At 38.5% G+C, this 23,311-nt stretch overlaps 1 protein-coding gene across 1 annotated transcript in view; it reads left to right on the top strand.

Moving 5' to 3' along the window:
• The first annotated feature begins 9,504 nt into the window (after positions 1–9,504).
• Positions 9,505–23,311, top strand: part of UNC13C (unc-13 homolog C) — a 558,354-nt gene continuing 544,547 nt past the window's right edge. Inside the window, exon 1 of the mRNA XM_036302049.1 lies at positions 9,505–9,884. The gene's annotated coding sequence lies outside the window, so the exon portion shown is untranslated. The remainder of the gene's footprint in view (positions 9,885–23,311) is intronic.

A 23,311-nucleotide genomic window follows, 5' to 3' on the forward strand; every position in this document is an offset into this window, starting at 1 on the left:
CTCCTGCACATGTCCCACTGGGGATGTGCCCACAACCCAGGTACATGCCCTTGACCGGAATCAAACCTGGGACCCTTCAGTTCGCAGGCCGACGCTCTATCCACTGAGCCAAACCGGTTTCGGCGAGCATCTGCCCTCTTGTGTTCAGTGCTTGTCATAGCGATCAGTCATTTCTGGTTGTTCCACCATTAGGGTCAATTTACATATTACCCTTTTATTATATAGGATATGCATTTGAATGCTTAAATTTTCAATTATCTCACAAAGATTTTCTCTCACCTTACTCCTCCTCTTCCTCTTCCTCCTTTCTTCTTCATCATCTTCATCTTCTTCTTCTGTTAAGGTAATATCAGTTGTGTTTATAAACTTTGTGTTCTTTCATTTCTGAAATAATTTTACTTCTATTTCTGGATTCAAAGATGAAAAACTAAACTTGTGCTCTGGATCAAAGGGAGATGTGACCCAACTTATTGCAAATCAGACAGTAATTTATAGAGGAGAAAAGAGATTGCATTATGTTATATTGCAGAAGCTAATGTCTTTAGATAATCCTAGTGGCCTTTAGTGAATAATGCAGTGGCCCTTGTGAGTGGAAGCGTTCTCTTGATCTAAGTCTTAGATTCTCAGACATCAATAAGAATAGTGGAAAAATAGAAGATATCAATTGTTTATCAGGATGAGGAAGGACCCAGGGAGCAAAGTGAGAGAAGCAGATACAACCAGGACATTGGCTGATAAAGGAAAGATGGCCTCAGTATAACAAGAGAAAGTCAATGGGAGGTGCTTCTGTATGTTTTATTTATTTTTTACAGAGAGGAAGGGAGAGGGATACAGAGTTAGAAACATCGATGAGAGAGAAACATCGATGAGAGAGAAACATCAATGAGAGAGAAACATAGATCAGCTGCCTCTGGCACATCCCCAGTAGGTACATCCCCAACCAAGGTACATGCCCTTGACTGGAATCGAATCTGGGACCCTTCAGTCTGCAGGCCGACACTCTATCCACTGAACAAAACTGGCCAGGGAAGGGAGGATCTTTTGGAATTGAAGCCTGTCAACTAACAATAGCCCATGGAAGTCACTGATAATGAGATGAAACATCAGAAAGGATTTTGGGCTAAGGAAAGATCCTATAAGGTCTCATATTTGGGTCATGAGAAAAGGAGTCAGTCCTCTCTTTGTATATAATTTGGAATTAGGACAGGATCAGAATTCCTTGTCTCTTTGAGCTTTAATAACAATAATTAAATGCTGGTGGCCAGTAAATTATAAAGAACCTACAGAGTTGTTGTTGTTGTTGTATGTTTGTATGTGTTTGTTGTTTGCATGAAGACTGTCTTAAAATTGCATGTTTTTACACAAATTTCCATATCTCTGGCCTATTTTGAAAAAGAATCAGATTTCATTAATACTTCTGTCACTAAGCAGCTTCCCCTTTTACATAGCGCTGTACTCTGCAGTGTCCTACACGCTTATCTCTGAATTTTATCATTAAACTTACCTAAACCATCCCTGTGACCTTTCTGACCTTTAGAAGGGCCTGTGTTTGCAAATTATGAGAAATATGAGGCACCTCAGGATGACCCTTCCTCTTAAAAATCTCAGGATGGAGGCAGTTTCAGTCTTTTATTTTCTACCTTGAGTAAAAACTTTTTAAAGGAAACTTCATACCATTTTCCATGGAGGCTTCACCTTTCTTTATTCCCACTAACAGTGCACAAGAGCTACAATTTCCCCATATCCTTGTCAACACCTGTTCTCTGTGTTTTTGTTTTGATGATGGCCATCCTAATAGATGCGAGGCGATGTCTCACTGTAGCTTGCTTTGCATTTTGTATTGATATTGAGTATATTTTCATGTTTTCCATTTGTATATGTTTCATATTTTTTCCATTTTCATACATTGGCCATTTGTATTTATTAATTTATTATCATTATTATTATTTTTTGCAAAATGTCTATTCAAGTCCTTTGCCCATTTCTAGACTGGATTATTTTTGTTGTTGCTATTCTTGTTGCTGCTGAATTTTAGGAGTTCTTTATGTATGCTGGATATTAACTCTTCATCAAATAAAGCCATATAGACCAATGAAATAAAATAGAGATTCCAGAAATAATGTCTCACATATATAGTCAAATGACCTTTGACAAGAGTGCCAAAGACCACATACTAACAAAAAAACAACAGTATCTTCAACAAATTGTATTGGGGAAACTAAATCTCTACATACAAACGAATGAAGCTGGACCTTTACCTTACACCAAAATGGATTAAATTAACTCAAAATGAATAAAAGACCTGAATGCGAGGCCTAAAACTCCAAAATTCCTAAGAGAAAACATAGAGGAAAAGCGTCAAGATGTTGAATGTGGCAGCGATTTATTGGATATGACATTAAAAGCATAGGCAGCAAAACAAAAAGTGGACAAACGAGGCTACACAAAACTTAAAAACTTCTCAGTATCAAAGAAAACAATGGAGTGAAAGGCAACATACAGCATGGGAGAAAGTATTTTCAGGAAGCAGTATTTTAATATAGGGTGATTTATTAATCTAAAAAATCTCCATTAGCTGTAGGAGTTTCAGGTATTATAAGAGAGTAATGTTTTTAAGCAGAAGATCTTTCTGGAATTCTTTAAAAAATACTTATGTTCTCATATAACATACTTATGTTCTTAGGTATATATATATTTGTTCTTAGGTATATATTTTTAACTGGTTAAAAATTCCTCCACAGCCCCACTTGCATGGCTCAATGGTTGAGTGTCAATCTATGAGCCATGCCCGGGTTGTGGGCTCGATCCCCAGTAGGGGGGGTGCAGGAGGCAACTGGTCAATGATTCTCTCTCATCATTGATATTTCTATCTCTCTCTCCTCCCTTCTTCTCTAAAATTAATAAAAATATATTTAAAAATTCATCTACATGAGGAAGGCTTGTATTCTTTTTCTTTATTTCGTATCTGATGCTATTGGATACTTCCTTCCACCACTTCCAGCAGTATAGCATCTCCTCCAGCACCCATTAAAAATGATAATGATGACAATGATGATAACAATAATGGCTGACACTCTACCAACCTCTTTATATTTTTCACACATTTAATTCTCAATACAAACACAGGAATGGGTAGCTTCTCTTTACTGTCCCTCATTTTGTAAGTGCTCCTTAAATATAAATTACTGACTGAACTTAAATCAGTTATTTTTAAAAGACTATGGTTCATTGCCCTAACTTCCTCTTTCTCTCATGTGATACACTCTATTAATTTACATCATAGCATTTTTTCTCATAGAGTCCCTTTTCTGTAGGATAGCCAAAGTAAGCAAAGAGTGGATGAAGGAGCAACAAAAAGGGGCAAAGACCTGGAAAATGAACGGCTCTGAAGACAAGCTTTGCTTCGTTCACAGTTGACCTGGAGCCAACCCTCTGATGGGAACGAGGAGGGGTTTGTGGTTTTGCTTCCTCACTTCCAGGCTCTGCAGAGTGTGGATGTGCTCTCCGGAGAAAACAACCAAGAGCCTGAGCAGAATATGAAATACCATGAAGAGGAAAGATCTGATGTCTGATCGTATTAAACAAAATGTTCTAAGTGCGTCTATTTTTGATGCAAGTATTTTACACAAATTTAAAGGAATATATTCTTGACTTGCTTCGTGGTTTGTATTTGCCCTAGATAGTTATTTAAGTTGGGTGAAAAGGACTTTGAGTATGAGACATGAACCACTGCTTATAATCAGAAACTGGGCAATTAACATCTCTTTAGGAGCAAATATAATTTTCCAAAATCTGTTAGACAAAGTATGTATCTTCACAAAGTTTAAATCTAGGCAGTTTCTTGTCAATAATGATTCTTACCTCCACAGCATGGAGCTTCTGTTCGGGTCATTTTCACTTCTCTTGGCGTGACCAGCACATATTGATTAACTCCTGAAACACTGGCAAGTAATATGATTCAAAATTAATCTTCTCAAGATAAAAGACATCATTGCTGGGTTTTCTTTGAAGAAAGAAAACCCCCAAATAATTGATCACTGTATACATAAATATTTTATCTGAGACAGTTATTCCTTCAGAAATTGAACAAGAAATCTCAATTTATATATGCACTTTAAGTATGTACTAGTAAAAATGTCTAGTGAGCATAAAACGTTTAGCAAGCAAATATAAACCATTAAAATGATCATTTTTAGTTTTTTTAAACCAAACTTGAAATTTGCACTTGGAAATCCGTAAAGCATGGAAAAGGAGAAAAGAAATATACCAGCTTCGCTTAGTTCAGAGTTGACCTAGAGCCGTAGAGAGCACGCAGCACATACGAACTCAGGAAACAGGCTCAGGAAGGTTTCAGGTCTGGTGTAAGGCCACGGAGGGACAAAGCAGCAGAGCTGTGAAGCAGAGGCACGTCCTTTGGCATTCTAAACCTTTGATTAAAAATGTATTATTGAAAATTCAAAATACTCCTGAAAACTTGACCACAATGAATGGAGGGCTGGTTAGTAATAGTAAATATTACCTGGTAAGAAGTTTGGTATAGTAATTATCACTAGCTAAATTTATGGTGGGATCAGTTTTGAAGTAGACATCGAATGCCTGATTTCTGATCTAGAATCCACCACTTACTGGTTCAAGCAGGTAAGTCATGCAGCCTTTCTGAGTCTCTGTTTTAACATTTAGTATGGGGACAACAATAAGACTACTATAATGTCTTGCTGTGTTTTTTTTTTAAAGTATATGTTTATTGATTTCAGAGAGGAAGAGAGAGGGAGAGATAGAAACATCAAGGATAAGAATTATTGATTGGCTGCCTCCTGCACGCCCCCTACTAGGGGTCGAACCTGCAACCGGGTATGTACCCTTGACCGGAATCAAACTCAGGACCCTTTAGTCCAAAGACCAACACTCTATCCACTGAGCCAAACCAGCTAGCTCTGTCTTGCTGCTTTGTAAAGATAAGTTTTTAATGAGAATATACATATGCAGAAACAGTTTATAAGGGTGTTAAACTTTAGCCACTATTATTGTGTTACTGACTCACCACTGTTGGGCTATGTAGTTAGAAGGATTGTTCTGGCGAACATTTATGAGACAGCTGGTGTGAACTAAGGGTGCCATGTGGACCAAGAAATAGAACAAAGCTAATTGGCTACACAGGGATGCAACCCATGTCCTTAGCCTCATTAACTCGGTGCTCTACTAACTAAGCACATTATTCACTCAACCTACCTTTCATGAGTCTGGCCTTCAGCTAGGCACTGGTGATACAAAGCTGAATGAACCATCATCTTTGTCCTCAAAGAGATCACAGTCTAGCAGGGAAGGCAGGCAGATGAGTAAATGTACTGTATAATAAACTAATGCTCCAATAGAGGTTTATAAAAGTGTTAAGAGGACACAGAGAACTATCAATATTGAATAGAGAAGGGTAGAACTCTCCTCTTGTTACTGAATTTGTTGAACCAATTTTTTTTTTTACATTTTAAAACATTTAGGTGCACTTAAATCTACATATTAAATAATAGTTCATCTAATTCATCATTTGAAATTTCCAAAGATATATTTCTCTTCTTCTTTTGATTTTATTTATTCATGTATTTATTTATTTTTAATATTCACCTGAGGATATGTTTTTATTGATTTTAGAGAGAATGGCCGAGAGAGGGAGGGAGACATACATCAGTTGCCTCCCATAGGCACCCCTACCAGGGGTTGAACCCTCAGCCTGGGTATGTGACCTGACTTGGAATTGAATCTGTAATCTTTTGGTGTGCATGCGCGCCCCCCCTCCACCCCGCTCACCCCCCCTAACCAAATAAGCCACACAGGCCAGAACTCTTCTTTGGATTTTTATTTATTTATTTATTGATTGATTACTTAAACAATGGACATTTATTACCTCACAGTTTCTGTGGGTTATAAATTTGGGAACAGCTCAGGGGGGTTCATACAATGGTCAGTAGGGGCTGCAATCAACTCAAAGCTTGAATGTGGATAGAAGTTCCACTTCCAAAATCGCTCATGCACATGACTGTTGGCATAGAGTCTCCGTTCCTATCTGGCTGCTGGCAGGAGACTTTAGTTCGTTGCCCTGCGGGCTTCCTCTTAGACCGCTTGAATGTTCTCAGGTCATGGCAGCTAACTTTCCCCAGAGTAAGCAAACCAAGGAAGAGTGGGCAAAGAGAAAGCTGCAGTGCCGTGTACAATCTAGTCTCCAAAGTTAACACTGGTTTTAAGTAACCCCATTTGAATGGAAAGCTTTAATTTAAGAACAGAAATCAGTGCATTCTTTACTATCATGAAATCAACATTTTGTGAATCTTTCCAAATTGCATTGGATGCTTTATTCCCAACTATTTGTTCTCTTATACATTATTCAATTACACAGAGATAGACATACCAACTTCCTATTTTGGATGTAATCCTGTTGTTGTCCTCAATTATCTTGAAAATAAATCCATTTCACCAATTCATTTGAATTAATGCAGAGAGCCAATGCTGGTCACAATTTTTGAAAAATAGTGAGGCCTAATGATTGGTTACCTATTCCCTGAAATAAAGAATGAGGTCTTCTAGAATGCGGAAAATACAATTCAGTGTACACGAGGTTGATTTATGCTTTTTCAAGAATTCCTCTATTGCTTAAAGCCAAGTGCACAGGCAGTAATAGAATTATTTAAGAATGATCCTTTTACTTGATCCGTTTGCTTTAGTCAAGCTTTCCTACCAATAAAAAATGACCAATGACCCAGACACTTTGGTTTTCTCCCACCTGAACCATAAATGAAACAAATGATCGGCCCCAATGTATGTCTTGGGGTATGGGAGGTGAATGGTACCCTAGAGGTTTTATTCCTCCTAAAATCGCTGCTGAAAGATGTAGAGGAGAAATGATCATATTTCTTAATCAATCATTCTGTAAGTTTGGGGCATGCACCTGTGTGCTGTGAGCATATCCGTGTATTAATTTCATATCCTGTGCTGTTAATGTTATTAATCCAATTATTTGAAAAGTTCTTTGCAGAAATAGAATGTGATTTATTGATAAGAATGTGTAGTACTCTGAATGCTATATCATATCATATCAGGTGCTCAGCAGGTGAAAACTACCCATCTAGAGACAAGAAAGTTCTGTGAGGGATTTTGGTGTCCCTGCACATCAATCAAGTCATAAAGCTCTGTCACTCTCTCCAGCAGTGACATAACTTATTAGCAGCCAGTGTCCCTCAGATACACGAGTCCTGCCCTTTTCAGAGGTGTAAACTATTTCCATTTTGAAATATACACCAGAATACAGATAATTAGAACTGAGCAGTGAATCTACCAGTACACACTGCTTTGGAGCATTCATGAAACATTTCTTCTTAAAAAGCAAAGACTGGTGACCATCATCCCTGTTGTTACTTTTCCTGTGAGAGTATTTGATTTAGAGCAATATTTTCACACCTCTTTTCATTACATCATATACACATCCTGGAGGCAGCTCAAGGTTAGGATTATCTTACTTGTATTTCCTTCTATAGGTTTAAACATTTAAACCAGTGGTTCTCAACCTTCTGGCCCTTTAAATACAGTTCCTCATGTTGTGACCCAACCATAAAATTATTTTCGTTGCTCCTTCATAACTGTAATGCTGCTACTGTTATGAATCGTAATGTAAATATCTGATATGCAGGATGGTCTTAGGCGACCCCTGTGAAGGGTCGTTCGACCGCCAAAGGGGTCGCGACCCACAGGTTGAGAACCGCTGATTTAAACCAATGACATATCTCAATTTCCTGAGAACTTGAATGCATTACACTATTCGGGGTGCTGGGGGTTCTTAGCTGAGCATATCTTTTTTCCTGGGTATTGCTCACAAAAACAAAACAAACAAACAAAAAAACCCCAAAAAACTCTGAATGGGTGTTTTTTCCTCTGTGTGTTGAAGAGAATTCAAAGTAGTGTGTGGGCTAGCCAGGTTTGGCCAGATCATCATCTGCTCTGAGGTCTAACCAGCTTTCCTGCGCTACTGCTGCGTGCTTACAGCCCGGGCGGCAGCGCTTTGTCCTGCCTGCCACGCTGGTGGCTGCTGAATGTGGTGATCATTCTGCTGCGTGCTTGCCTGCTGATGAAGCTCATTAGACCTTGAGCAGCTGCTCAAGTCCATTAACAGTCACTTAAGCAGCAGGTTGAGGAAGCTGTGCTGTTAGGAGCTAAAGGTGGGGCTGAGAGCCGGGAACAAGAAGCCTCAGTACCAGCACCTGCCACACAGATAGTCGGTGGAATGTGTTTTGCCAAAAATGTTCTATCAGGCTCAACGGTTCATTTTGCTGGCAGCTGTTATATATTATTTGGGTAAAGTAGAGTCAATTCTAAATTCTTGTTCATCCTTTAATGTACAGGAAAATGCCATACAAATCTCTGTGTATGCTTCTTGTCCTGTTTGGTCTCAGCTGATAGTTGACTGCTCCTCAGTCCTAAACAGATCCTATTAAAAGCAAAGACAAGTGAATTGAAGTAAGCCAACAGACCAGATGCATCTAACAACCTACACATCATCTCAGGACTTCAGCTTCCCAAAGGCTCTATTTTAAGATCCAGTACTTGTTTTGCTTGTTTCAACAGGAGGGTAAGAGGATTAAAAAAAAAAAAGAAAGCTTTATTGATGGAAAGTGGGAACTGCTACTCCCCTCACCTCAGCAAAACTAAAAAAGAAAGCAAGCCCATTCAATTCCTAGCCAGCTCTTTAACGTGCTAACATCAAATGGGTAGCAGACATTATTTCCAAGTGAGAAGCAAAAGCTTTGCATCACTATAAGTTTTCCACTATTTCTTCCCACTTTGATTGTGTGTGTGTGTGTGTGTGTGTGTCTTTAATTCGGATATTTGAGGAATCACCTTCAAATGGCTTTCCACACATTAAAAAGAAAAAAAAAGAAAGCCACCTGGGATGAAATATCAGCATCTCCTCTGTGGAAACACGGGTCCTGTTAGCTGCCTCTCCGTGGCTAATTGGGAATTATACCGTGTGCAGTGTGCTTTTCATGATCTGAAGCACAGCCAGCTACACCTAGACAAGTCATTATTAAATTACCCATGTTATCAAAGAGGCTGCGAACGCGGCCAGCAGAATGGGCCGTAGGATTGTCTCCTCGGGGTCATCGCTCAGCGATAAAGGGAAAATTAGGCCGAGAAAGCTCCAGCCTCCGGGCGTTTTCCCCAGTGATGAGGTTACGCCCCGAACAGTTAGTTGTCAGTGCGGTGGTGACAGCCACACCTGGCAGCCGCAGCGCATCTCCCGTGAGCCGGGGCTGTGTCCCCGCCTGGAGAGCTGCTCTGTGCTGCAGCCGCGGCGGCGGCAGAGGGAGCCCGGGAGCTCCGGGCAGAGGAGGCGGGCGATCGCTGCGTCGGTGCTGCATTCCCCAAAGCATTGGCCGCGGCCCGCGCTCTGGGAACTTCCCCGCACGCACTCAGCGCGCTGCTCCGCACCCTCAATTGTTGCTGAGCCTTGGCGCTCGTCAACAAAGCAGCTGATTTTTGCTTTCTTAGAGATAGGGATGAGCAATGAGCTGCCGGAGGAATTTGGCAATGAGGAGAGGGAAAGGCAGTTTCGTGCCAGCAGCTAAGTTGTAAAATTGCTTTGGAGGCTGCCCGGGGAGCGCGATAGCGCTGAAAAGAACAGACACCGTTGCAGACCAAAGGCATGCCTGACTGCACTTGAGTCCGGATCGCTGGGTCGCAGCCTCTGCTCCTGCTCTAACTCCTGGGGGCCGAATAAAGGCAAGGAGGCTAGAAACACGAATCGCAAGTGGTATTCCTGAAAGGAAAACACATATACTCCAAAAGGAGGGGAGGAACAGCCTCGCTGGTGTGTACACTTTTTTTAAAGGCGAATCCCTCAGGTATGTTCTCTTTCCCCGGTATGCGCTGCCTTATCTGCATGTGAATTTTTGTGTGTGTGTGTGTGTGTGTTTGCCTTTTCTTGCTTATTTTTTCTTCTTTTTGGTAGCACTTTGAATCACACCGTAGACCCTGGGGTTCTACTAATGTAGTTGATGCATTTGTAAAATGCTTAGTTGCCCTGTGTTTATAATAAGGATGGTTCTATTAAGGATCACGGACTTCTCAGTCATTGCTTTATTTTGAATGCAGAGTAATACATGATTGCTTAGTTTCCGCTCAACTTTCAGGGGAATGTCTGTTTCGGGGAAAACAGGGATGGGATGAAAGGCTGGGATATTTCCCAATCTCTTGGGATTTGGGGGGGAAATTAGAGCCAAACAGAAAAAGAAAAGTTCAGGGCTTTTCAGAAGGGGTTAAAAGCCAAGATGTCATAGACTAGCTGTGTATCACCCAAGCGTTTTTCCAGCTCAGCATTGAGTCTGGAGCAAATTGAGCTTTTCCGGAGGTTCTGCATTTTGACCCCTTGATCAGTCCTTTAAGATGAAGATCCTGCAGATTTGCTTTCAAGAGATGAATTGCTTAAATTGGGAACTTGGCTCTGTTTTACAGTTGTTCTGTGGTGCCGAAGGAGGCAGTCTAAAAAAAAACATCCCTTTGCTCCAACAGCTTGAATGAACCCTAACTTCTGCAATTACATCATCGATATACTTGTATAATAAAGAGAAAGATATGGCAACAATAGTGATGTTGGCTGCCTTTAGGACCTAGGCTGAGATGACAAAGCTTAAAGTCAATTTTCCTTCTGAGGCTTTTAAAGAGAAAAAGGAAAGAGGTGGGTGGATAACACATAGAAATGCATTTTTAGAAATACTCTGCATTTCTTTAAAAAGCCAAGGAGATAAGTTTGTCTCATTTTTGAATTAATAATAAATGTAGTACTTTTAAAATAATGCTATTTTTTACACTTCAATACATTATTTTCATAAAGTGGGTAAAATTGGTAATAAATTAAACATGTATTGAAATTAAATGTGCTTTATAGGAAAGGAGAAATAAGAGGAGAGAAAGTTTGCTACATTTTTATATATGTCAAAATATTTTATAGATATCTTAAGTGTTTCACTAATACAAATAGTTGATGCCATAACTCTAGGACCCTGAGTTTTAAATATTGTGGGACCTACTTGCTTATGATTTAAAAGCCCAAGATGCAATAGAGGCAAATAAGATGTAATTATAATTTGTGCACACAATAAAGTAAATCACCAACTTGCTCATTTAAAAGGAAAACCTTATTTTTGCCAAGTGGTAGCTATCTGGAGCACTCAATTGGGCCATCAGGAAATCAGTGGTTTACTATACATTACTATAACAACAACAATATCACAATTGTTATAAGTAACTGCAAGCAGTTTTTTGGCCAGAAGAGTGTTTGAAAGATGAACAGAGTCGAGTTTACATTCATTAGTAGGGTGTGGAAAACATTGTATATTTGTCTTCTCTGTTGACGTATGAGGAGGGCTTTAATATCTGTAAATGAAACACTACAGCAATGATACAACAGTACTTTTACGGAATCCATCAAATGATTGCTTTCAAACTAATAAATAAACTGGGCTAAGATTCTTTTAAAGAATATCTGAAACACTCAGACACAAAGTTGCCTTTTCAAACCACAATGGAATTCTGTTGAGAGTAATTTCAATAGAAATGTGTACTTGGACTTGAAGGTCGATAAGCAGGTAGGGGTTTCTTTTCTAGCATTTGATTATTTGTTGTTAGACTTCAGTCATCAAAATTTGGAATTTTCTTCCAGAAATCATCATCACCACGTGTTTAGACAAATCTATGCCTGGGCGAACTCTGAAGTAAACATGTTAGATAGCCAAAATAATTCACTTTCCATGTGCTTATTATTAGCAAAGTAAACTTTTTTTTTCTAGGCCATCTAACACCTTTCTATGGTTGCTAGTCTTTAAACATGAAGCAAGGAAATACCGGGTGGGGCAAAAATAGCGTTACATTTATAGAGTGTGCAAAACATTTTATTCTTGGATTATTATTTATTAATTATTGTATTATTTCCCATATTTGCCCCACCCTATTTGTGATACATAGAACTACTTGCTTCAGAACCCATTAATCATTAAAAACAGATGACAATTGTGGTGATTCCTCTTGCAGACAAATTTGTGTGTGTGTGTGTGTGTGTGTGTGTGTGTGTGTGTGTGTGTGTGTAGGGAGGGGGGTTTAAGGGCCAGCTTAGAAGGGAATGTTCTGCATGTCTTTGTTGATTTAGGGCAAATCTGTGATTTTGAATATCAGTACACTTTTGGCATGATATATTTTTCCCAATGCTCCAGGCGTTTCCATTTCTATTGACCATCTCAGCTAATGCGGTGCACATACCCTTCTTTGAATTCTCTGGAGCATCATGCCACCTGTACATTATCTTCCCATTTCAATACTATCTGCTTCTTGCTTCTTATTCATTGCTTTTATCCCATCGTTTTTACTATATAAAGACTTTCTCTAGAATGGTTGAAAAATGGGAATCACCTTCTCACCCGAGGAAAAATATTTCTGCTTTCCAGCTAGAAATTTTGGACATTTGCAATACATGCCAAATTTGTTTCCAAAATGCACTTTGAAAGAAAGAAGCCACTTTCTGACTATATTATGGTTTATACCTAATGCTAACTTATTTGAAAACATACATTTACATTAATATCACCCAAGCACTAATGGCAAATTTAAGGAATTAAATTTGTTGGTGCTTGTTGTTACAAGTAATATCTGGGTCTTAAGTTGTCTCTGCTTGAATGGTTAGGTTCCTGTCCCCTTCCAGATTAACAAGAAGGTGGGGGGTTGTTAATAGCCCCCAGTCTGCAGGTTTTAAGCACTCAGTTCTGTAGTCTCTATGGCGATAATGGATGTTCCACTTGTCGTCTTTTAAGGCAATGTTAGGAGGACAGATGTTATTGTGACCTCTAGATCAAAAGTCCTCCAGAGTAGAAGTAGCAATGAAGACACAAAATCATATTATTTCTCTTGTGAAAATGGCTGTGATCCAAGGGACATAAATCTTTCCTATCTCTTGCATATCCCAGTTATATGGTACAGTTTGGACTCAGCCTATAGAAATTATTGTAACCTTGATACAGGAAAATATTTTCTTTTTCTTACATAGGATATTAAAAAGTAGTATGTGAAAATAATGCTGGTTAGCAAGATAGAAACTCAACATTATAAGTTGTACTCAGAGCTTTCCAAGTATGAAAAAAAAGTAATCAGAGATGTAATCCAATGTTTTCTTATCTTTCTTAGACCTTTACAACCTCACCTTTAGCCTATCTCTATTCCCAACAGCCAGTCTCCAGTGGTCTAACTCCTACGCTCCAGTGAAACATGCTTTGTTTCTCAGCATTCTGGATCCTGAGAATCTGGGTGCAATGTGTTTGTGTGTTTTTTATAGACAAAAAGTGTTTTGAGTGCAAATATTTTGCTCCATGTATTTTATAAGTTGAAATGACTTATTCTAGGAGTTACTTTTTCAGGTATATTGAACCTAAGGGAAAAGAAAGAAAAAGAAAAAAACAACAACTATAAGACAGGATGACTGTTTCTATCTCACAGGTTGGAAGAACCGATGGCTTACCATAGGCATGATCACTGAGGCATGTTTCTGAGAGAGGGACACTGTTGATCTGATCATAGAAAATCTGGAGAAAGAATGGATGTGATTTGAATCATGTCATTGTTAAGTGGCACATAGCTGAGAAAAACCTAAGCAATTCCCCTATCTATCAATGAGAACTATTTAGTCAAAATTGACAATGAAATAAAATAGAGAATTCGTGCACACACTCCAACAGGAGTCTGGTGCTTTTGCTATCTAGTAGAAAATCACTGGAATTAGTCAATACTGGCTCTGTCTCCAACTGGCTGCATGAATGTGGGTTGTCACCTTCTAAGCATTAGTTTTCTCATCTGTAAAAGAATACTATTTGTTTGATGGTCATGAAAAGCCCTTATAGTTTTTAGACTCAGAAATTCTATAAAATCTACATGCTGCAGACTCTATAGGGTTGATTCAATTTGAAATGTCACTACAGAATTACTTGACTCTGGTTTGCTTCTCCTGAGGCTAGTGGTTTGTAAATATCATTGAGCTGCCTGAGATGCTGGAGAAACAATATTAATCTTTTTGTAAATTTTCATAAATTTGTCAACTTGTTTTCCTTTGTACAACTAGGCAATAATAAGTATTGACCGAATAATATTTCACTTTAGCTGAATATTTTGTATAAGGCCCTGTATATGTGGGTCATAAAATATTTGCTGCACTTTGATAGATGTTGAAATGCTGCCATTTAATTACAAGAAACAAATGGATGTTTAGGTAGTTAGCCACTCACTTTACTAGTCATTCCATAGAATAGTTTTAAGAAATATTTTAATTGATTTTTAGAGAGAGAGGGAGAAACATTGATGTGAGAGTAAAGCCTCCATCAGCTGCCCCTTGAATGTCCCCTCCTGGGATTAAACCCACAACTGGGGCATGTATCTTGACCTAGAATCAAACCATTACCTCCTGGTTCATGGGTTGATGCTCAACTACTGAGCCACCCTGGCTGGGCAAGAACAACTTTTTTTTTTTAAAAAAAATAGCAAATGATAAGACATAGATCTTGATAAGTAAACACAACAAATTGCAATAACTACATACATCAATTGCTGTCTTTCTCCATTTAGCCTTGAATGGGAGCATTCTCTTGATACTCTCTGTCTACTCTCACTGAGGGGATTTACGTTACATGCCTCACCAGGGCCAAGAGATACTACTTCTCTAGTTTCCCCCAAACAGCTCCTTTTTCTGATTTCCTCCTTCCCTTAATCTCTGTAGTCAGCCTTACTGTCTTATTCTTCCTCATGAGCCCTATTCAATTATTCACCAGATCTTGTTTCCTCTTTTATACATCTTTTCCAGCCATGCCTTCTTTCCTGCTCCTACTGGCACCACCTTGGTTCAAGTTCTTATCACTTTATGACTGGAATACTGCTCTAATCTTCCAATGGTTATCTGTTATGAGCTTCTCCTCTGAGCATCTGTTCTGTATCCTACTGCCAGACCCATTGTCCTAAAATGCTTTAATCATGGCACATGTCACTCCCTGCTCAAAAACTTTCAAGTATACCACCTTGTATATGAAATAAATCCAAATCTACTTTGTGTGGCAAAAAAAACACAAAAAACCAACACACCACCTTTTATAGCAAGATCCCAGACTGCCTTTCTAACTTTCTCTTACTCTAGTTCTTTATCCACTCTCTGCTCCAATCAAAAGATTCTTCACAATTTCCAAATCCCGAAATTTTATGCAATTCTATAATACCAAATTATTTGTACAAATTATTCATTTAATGATATATTTTATATTTTCTTGGGAGATTTCTCCTTTTGTCTTGACCTATAGTTTAAACCTTTACTGTTGTAAGTAACTTAAAAAAATTCCTAGCAAGATTATAAACCCATTAAGTACAGTATCTGCGTAAACTTTGTCAAGTTACTTAAAATTTCTTTATCTTCTCAACTATAAAATAGCATTGCTTCACAGTTTTCATGAGCATTAAATTAAATAACATAGATTAAGTGCCCAAGGAATGCTGCCTATTACTAATTATAGTTATGTTAGTATTCTTCACTATCTTGTGTATAGACGGTGGGTGCTCAATAAATTTGTTTACTTCTATATATAATTTGAGTTCTATAATATCAGTTATTAGAGGAAAAGACTAGTAAAGGAAGGAGAGAGACTGGTGTACAGAGTAGGAAATAATAAAAAAAAATAAGAGAGGAAAAGTCAAACATCTACTGAAAGGTAAAGGAAGTGTAATTTCAAGAGGGGTGGAAGACAAACTATAGAGGGGAGCAGCCTGCCTGCCTTTAGGACAGAACCATATCACATATAGATCTATGTCATTTTGAAGTGGTTTGTCTTCCTATTCTTGATCTGGGGTTTTGAGACTATGTACTACCTTTTCAATTTGGTGTTTCTAGAAAAAATACTTCCTTCACTAGCTCTGTGTCCATAGCCTCCCTCACTTTCTTTGATCTAAATCTTCCCCTTTTAACTTTAGCTAATAGTCTAGTATGTGTTTTACCTCTCTTCTATTTAGTCCTGAAGCATATCCAACTTCCATCCACATTATTGGTTTTTATCATCTTGGCTCCTGTTTTATTGCATCTAGCACCCAATAAAGTAAGCAATAGCCACAGTTGTGGAAAGAAATCCAGAGCATCCCTCGTGGTCTTTTGTAGTTTCCTAGAAGGAATTCTTAGTGTATCTGCTTATTCTATATAATAAAACCCTAATATGCAAATTGACCTAATGGTGGAATGACTGGTTGCTATGACATGCACTGACCACTAGGGGGCAGACGCTCAATGCCGGAGCTTCCCCCTGGTAGTAAGTATGCTCCCACAGGGGGAGTGCTGCTCAGCCAGAGGCCGGGCTCATGGCTGGTGAGCGCAGTGGTGGTGGCAGGAGCCTCACCCGCCTCCACTGTAAGCTGGTGATAAGGAGCAATGGTTCCCAGACTGCAAAAGGGATGTCCACCTGCCGACTTAGGCCCACTCTCTGCAGGGTGCAGACATCCCTCAAAGGGTCCCAGACTGCGAGAGGGCGCAGGCCTGGCTGAGGGACACCTCCCTCCTCCAGTGCACAAAATTTCATGTACCGGGCCTCTAGTTTTCAGGTGAGAGGCAGTATGGATGATTATATAGATGCTTTCATCTGCAATTTTTCCAATTGGAGGAAAATTTCCCCAAAAAGGTTGAATGAGGAGTCTAAGAAAAATCTTCCCTAAGTTTCTTGGTTAAGCTTGAAGTCTCTAAATTCCTGAATAATGATGTTAAGAGGAGGGAATATCCATTAGTTGGGACAATATATATCAACTCTAGAATCTATTGAGCGAAAACTTGAGCTTGGCCTTTAAGTTTTTCTTGTGAGTATCTGGATTTTATATTACCTTCCTCTTAAGACACTTGAAACTATAAGACTTCATTAATTTCTCTCATAGTTGGCTCCAGCTGTCTGTCCTTTAGGCCCTACCCACAAGATATTACTTGCTGATTGTTGTGTATGGAATATTAAGCTTCCTTCCATGAGAATGGAGAAGATGTTTCTTAGAATGCAGAAAATTAAAAAAGTCTATCAGATGTGACACAAGTTTCAAGTCTCAGATTTAATTACAACTGTGAAAATTATAGAAGCACCAAAAAAGTAATTGTCAAAGTACTTACAGTTTCTGAATGTCTGTTTTTCAATTATTTCTCAGTTAATTTATGTTTCATTGTGAACCCAATCTCTTAGTCTGGTTATCTAAAACTCCTATAGGACAGATGATTTATTGCACTGCTTAATACCAGATAAAAATATACCACAAAGTAAAGCTGTTCATATTTTAATGCAAAACATTTGTTACCATATGTCTGTGAATATTAATGGGTGGTAAAACCAGGCAATATCTAATGGAGAGATACTGTGAACTCCTATTTATCAGGAATTCAAAAATTTTTAAACAATTAACTAATTTGTGACAATAACTTTCACAATAGATATTTATGGGTGATGATACTACTTACAGATTAAGTTTTCTATCTGTACAATATTATTATATTCATTATGATGGCATGGCATATTGTCAAGGTTTCCGTTTAGTGCTTTCTGCATTTTAAACTATTAAATTATGTTTAGTATAATTGGTCATTATTCACTACTTTCAAATTATTTGAAATTCATAAGTAGATATTGTAGAGAAATGGGTGTTTTTTATTTAGTAAAATAACCATGTTAGTGATGACGGATGGCTGCCTGGGTAATTAGAATTCTATTGATTTGGTATGGGAGGTAGTATAAATGACCTTTTGAAAATAAGTTAACTTCTATATGGATTGATTATTAGCACTGAAATATTCTGACCCAAGATCACAGCGCTGGATCCCAAGACTTAATTTTGTAAGAGGAAAACAATTGGTCATAAAGAGAAATAGAACTGCAATTACTGTTTTGCAGAATCCATCCCTTTTTCCAGAAAAGCAATTCAAAGACAGCAGAAACTAGAACATCAAGTCTATGCTAGAAAGAAAGTACACTTTTTATATTTCTGAGTACTGGCACTTTTGTCTTAATTACATTTTTCTTAGATTACTACTGACATTAGTCTGAGGGTCTGGAGGACTCAGCAGGTGGCTATAGAAGAAGGTGGAGTGTCATAGACAATGGAAGAAAGCCAAGCTTGGACTTGAAACATGTCCACAAAATTTACATTTCAGAAATCCCAGCACACCAAGGTGACCATGTTTACATTTTCTACTTCGCTGTACTCCCTCAACTACCTGAGGGACCTCTCTTGTTCTACCTATCTGATGGAGAGCTGCATATCCTGCCTCTTGAGCTGCTGCCTTTGTCCTAATTAGACCAGCTAGAAAACACTTGGAGTCCAGGGGATTCCTTCTGGGTTAATTACAGGGCTGTGAGCAGCTTTGCTGGAGAAGTAAAGCAAGTTCAATTTCAGACAAGATGTGCCTGTGTGCTTTAATGTGTGATGACCTGTGCAGAGGCCCAAAGGCTGGGCTTTTCTGATGCCTCTCTCTTTCACCATCTAGTCCGCTCTGAGTTTCCAGTGCCTGTACCTGTCTTCTCTTCACTAGATTGTGAGCTTCTTGAGGGCAAGGCTGTGCTGTTCTCTGTACTGCAAAACTGGTAGTTTATTACTTGCAGAGTGAAAAATAACAACAAAAACGAAAAGCAAAACCTCGGGAGAATTATAGTGATTCTGATGGAATACACAGAACACTTTCCTGTGTTTGACATTATTAGTAACAAAAAATAGTGATTAAAGGAGTTTTTCTTCATATTTTAAAGGAAAAGAGTGATGTAGATTATGATGATTGGCCAGAGAGACTATTTCAGGCAGAGGAAATGCTTGTGAGTAAATAGAAATAACCAGTGTTTGTGAGTGGAGAACAACAAATTGTTTTTGCTGATGTTTAAGATGACTTTGGGTACTTTGCTAGGCTCCACAAAAGAAAAGTGAAAATGAATAAAAAGAGGACCTGCCATCAAAAGCTTTTATATTTATTGGGGGAGAAAAACAGGAACACAAATTATTATACAAAGAGTGAATTAAAGGAGGGGGGGCGTTTGCCGAAATAGTGAATGTGGACTAAGTATGAACTACAAATGGAAGGAATGAAATATAAGATTCAGATTGCAACAGAGGTAGTCTGGCGAGGAGGCAATAAAAGTATATTTTATTCACGCAGAGAGGGAAAGAGATGTCTTGGGTTAGAGCAGAGACCATGTGGTGAGGATTAGGGCTGTTGGTAGGTCTGAAATGCATGGAATAGGCACCAAAGAGTCACTTTGTGGTGGAAATGGTTAGCAAGAAAATACTCTTATTTATTGAAATATTTTGTTTAAAAAAACTCTCCCTGTTCATTCTGCTCGTACAGATGGAAGAGCATATTGCTTTTTTTGTTTGTTTGTTTATTTGTTTTTTAGACTATTGATGTTTTGCTCACCATTGTATTCTCTCAAACCTAGTGCAGGTAACAACACTTAGCTGGTGATCAATAAATATTTGTTGGGGGAATGAGTAAAGTGCTGATATCTCTACAATATAATTATTTTTAAAAAACTTTTGAATTATAATCTAAATTTTTAATTGGTTTGATTTTTCTTGAATATAATGTTCACTTCTTTACTAGTAACCTATTCTGTGTAGAACACCGTGAAGATATGGGGATTAGAAAGAATTGTCTTTCAAAGGAGGGGCTCATAACCTTATGAGGGAGAGCAGCCAGATACAGATGCCATGCTTGGTGTGAATAAAACAGAGCAAACTGAGTCTTTCCCTAATGCCAGCATATTGTTTAATATTTTGGAATTCATTAGGTAAATAGCTCCTCTTCAAATTGTGATTACATGTTTCTTGTCCGAACATTGTGGCTCAATTTGCATTTATCAATGAAGACAGGGTTATGCAACCTCAATTACAATCTTGGAAAACTGTCAACACATTCTGATTAATAAGTACTACTTAATTGTTGAGAAAACTAGCAGTCTTTCTTGGTTTCTTCCTAAAATAATATAATTCAGGGATAAAAATGGAAAAAATATTATTTAGTCTAAACAATTCCCAAACATACCAAAAATCATTAAGTAAGACAGAAAAAGTGACCAAAGAGTAGACCAGGCTGTTGGGAACAACATTTATTTACTTCACAAACTTTGTATTTTTAGGGCAAGGCATTTCTGTACTTCTCAGCTCCTAGGCTCAGACCAACCAACTGATAGCTCCATTGGATGGCTAGAAAAATGTTTGATTATTCTAAATTCCATATTTGAATACAGCTGGCAGATGGAGAATCTGCCTTGGAAATGAAATTTCTAATAAAGATTCATCAAGAATGGTTTCTCAAGTTCTGTACAAAAGAGGGTCTTTTCAGTAGAAGATTTACTACATTTTATTTACCATATTGAGTAGTATACTTAAGTGGATGATCAGGCAGTTTAAATTCAAAGTTTGTTCTCTCTGACATATGTATGCATTATTTTTCCATTTCGCAGGTTAGTGATGGAAGGTGAAGTCTTTGGAGTTTAACATCCTGCATTCAGATGTAGATATTACCACTTCCTAGAACTGTGGTGTTAGGCAAGGTGCTTACTTGTGCCAGCCCAAAATAGTTTCTCTCTGTGACAGGAATATTATAGTAAAATTTTTGGAGGAACAAAGCAAGCAAATATTAAATGACAACTATAATTATTTTTCTTTGTTAACCATTAGCTGTCTCTGCTACTTGTGATATATTGTGAAAATAAAGGTTATATATTGTGTAGATCTGGAGTTATATAGTCCGAAGGGAAAAACTAGAGCATATTCAAAGACAGTATGGAAAAACTGTGGGCTGGTTTTTGTGGCAATCCAGAAACCAAGACCACCTTCCGTTGAGGGCCATTCCCAGAGGTGAACTCCGGATTGAATACCTTGGTGCTGAAGGTATCACACCTTGACATCCACAAGTCTGCTCTGTATGCCACTCAAACCCACTTGTTTTATATGGCAAGTTAAGACCATCTTGGATAGCTGTCTGGTCTCTTACATGAAGGTTATTGGCAGGAACTAGAGCCCTTGTAATTGTAGCTGCTGTCCAGACCACAACACATCATCTCCCTGCTAAACCTCCCATTTCAGGTACCCCTCGGGTGACCAAGATTATCATTCCTGAATGAGGCCCTCGTCATTTTGCTATTTTTATCCATTTACCATCAAATTAGGAAAAGGATTATGAAGAATTTTCTCAGTGGCTTATCTGGGTGCTAAACATATTTCTCCTTGGCCCTAAATGTAAGTTCAGTCCTACGTTCTCCTAATAATCAGCATCAGTTTCTCCTGCTGTAAGTCTAAAGTGACCAGATGACAATTCTATCTTAAGATTTCATGATACTTTCATTATGTGTCTTCATAGAAGCAGTTCCCCCCATGGAAACCAGGAGCTCCCTGTTGCACATCCACTACTGTGAAATAGTCCCCTTAGGCTAAGATGGAAGTATGTGGGTAGGGAGGCAAATTTATATCTGGAACTGTGTTGGTCCAGTTAAAATGAAGTACTGCCCTTTCCAGAGTAAAAGTTCAATGCAATCAATTGCTACATCTAATCAAGTGGCTTGTAGATTTTCTTGAAAGATGTTGTATTAAATGTTCAGCGTCGGTCTCTGTTGCTGTCAGGTTGGACATTCAGCAGTAGCTGTGCCTCGATCAGCTGTGGTGAATAGGATTCCATGCTATTGAGTCCATGCATACTCTCCATCTCAACCACAACTGGTCAACCTATTCTGTTTAACTGGTTATTTATCGCTACTTCCAGGTGGATACTTTCTGGTGAGCCTCAATATGCAAACACAGAAATAGTCCATTTTCATGTACTCTCACATATTGAGACACCCACATACTGGGATAAGTTGTCCAGACTCTAAACCACTAAGTTTAGACTTCTTCCTTCTTCCCTTAGCTGTTTATAGGGGATATATTTGACTCCCCCCAAAACTAGTTGTTCTGCAGTTGTTCTCCAAGACTCCCCGCATATACCAAAGTCTGAGGATACTCAAGTCCTCTATGTAAAATGGCATAATGCATGCCATCAACCTTCCACATTCATAACATCCCAACCATGAACCCAAAACTGTACAAGTATTTATTGAAAAATATCCTCATATAAGTGGACCCACACAGTTCAAACCTGAGTTGTTCAAAGATCAACTGTACATTCTCTCTCTCTCTCTCTCTCTCTCTCTCTCTCTCTCTCTCTCTCTCTCTCATCTACCTCTGTGTGTGTAGGTCTCTCTCTCTCTCTCTCTCTCTCTCTCTCTCTCTCTCTCTCACACACACACACACACACACACTGAGGGAGAGACACTGCTGCAATTGCAATGGATGACAAAGGTCTAGGCCACATCCTCATGCAGCTTACTGTGCCCTGTGACCCTGTCCATGCCTGATGTCCCAGCTATACAATTTCCATTTTACAGTGGATTGCTATTGGGTTTACCCAGTGTCACTATTTGATGGGTTGGACAGAACTCAATTCATGATAGGTAGTTCTGGCAGCATGGTTAGTGGCTGCCACATATTCGTTTTCTGTCGATATTCAAATCCAATTGCAGTCCGAGAAATATTTTTTGAATAGATACTAGGTTTCCACTTCACATGGCATAAACTCTATCCAAAAAACCGGGTCAACATTTGATTCCCCTATTGTATCTCACCATAAATTCCACAAGGTGACTTTCTTACCACAGATACCTCTGTTCACAGAGTGTGAACTATATCAGCCTTTTGTATCACCAGCATATGAGTCAGAATAGCATTCTCATGTATGGATTATATGATTTCCAAACTTGAAAAGGAAACCACACTTTGGATGTGAGGGGCAATGATTTACTTTTTACTTTGGAGGTGATATTGACATATTCTCTGGTCTACTTAACCCTAAAAAGCTGCCTTTAAGTTGCTTCATTGGTGCCACATCATGATAATTGTACCCAGCTTTTTCTGATAGTTAAATACTACCTACCCTCAGTTGTTTTGGTATCCTATTATTTCCATTGTTATTAGAGCCTGTTTCTATAGCATCCCTGACTTATAGAGGATAGTCAACACTGAGATGCTCAATGATGTCACTGAGAAACTTACCATTACTTATCACATTGGTAAATGGTATGTCCTTTCATGGAACATATTCAGCTGGTGAGTTTTATGGTTTTATGTAGTATATCCACTCCATCACAACTACTTCTCAGAGACTTATGATATCTTTCTCTGTTATTTGCCATACTATTTCTACTAAGTGCAGGCCATT

This window comes from Myotis myotis, unplaced genomic scaffold (assembly GCF_014108235.1).
Source record: "Myotis myotis isolate mMyoMyo1 unplaced genomic scaffold, mMyoMyo1.p scaffold_m19_p_1, whole genome shotgun sequence".
In the NCBI taxonomy this organism is placed as follows: Eukaryota; Metazoa; Chordata; class Mammalia; order Chiroptera; family Vespertilionidae; genus Myotis; species Myotis myotis.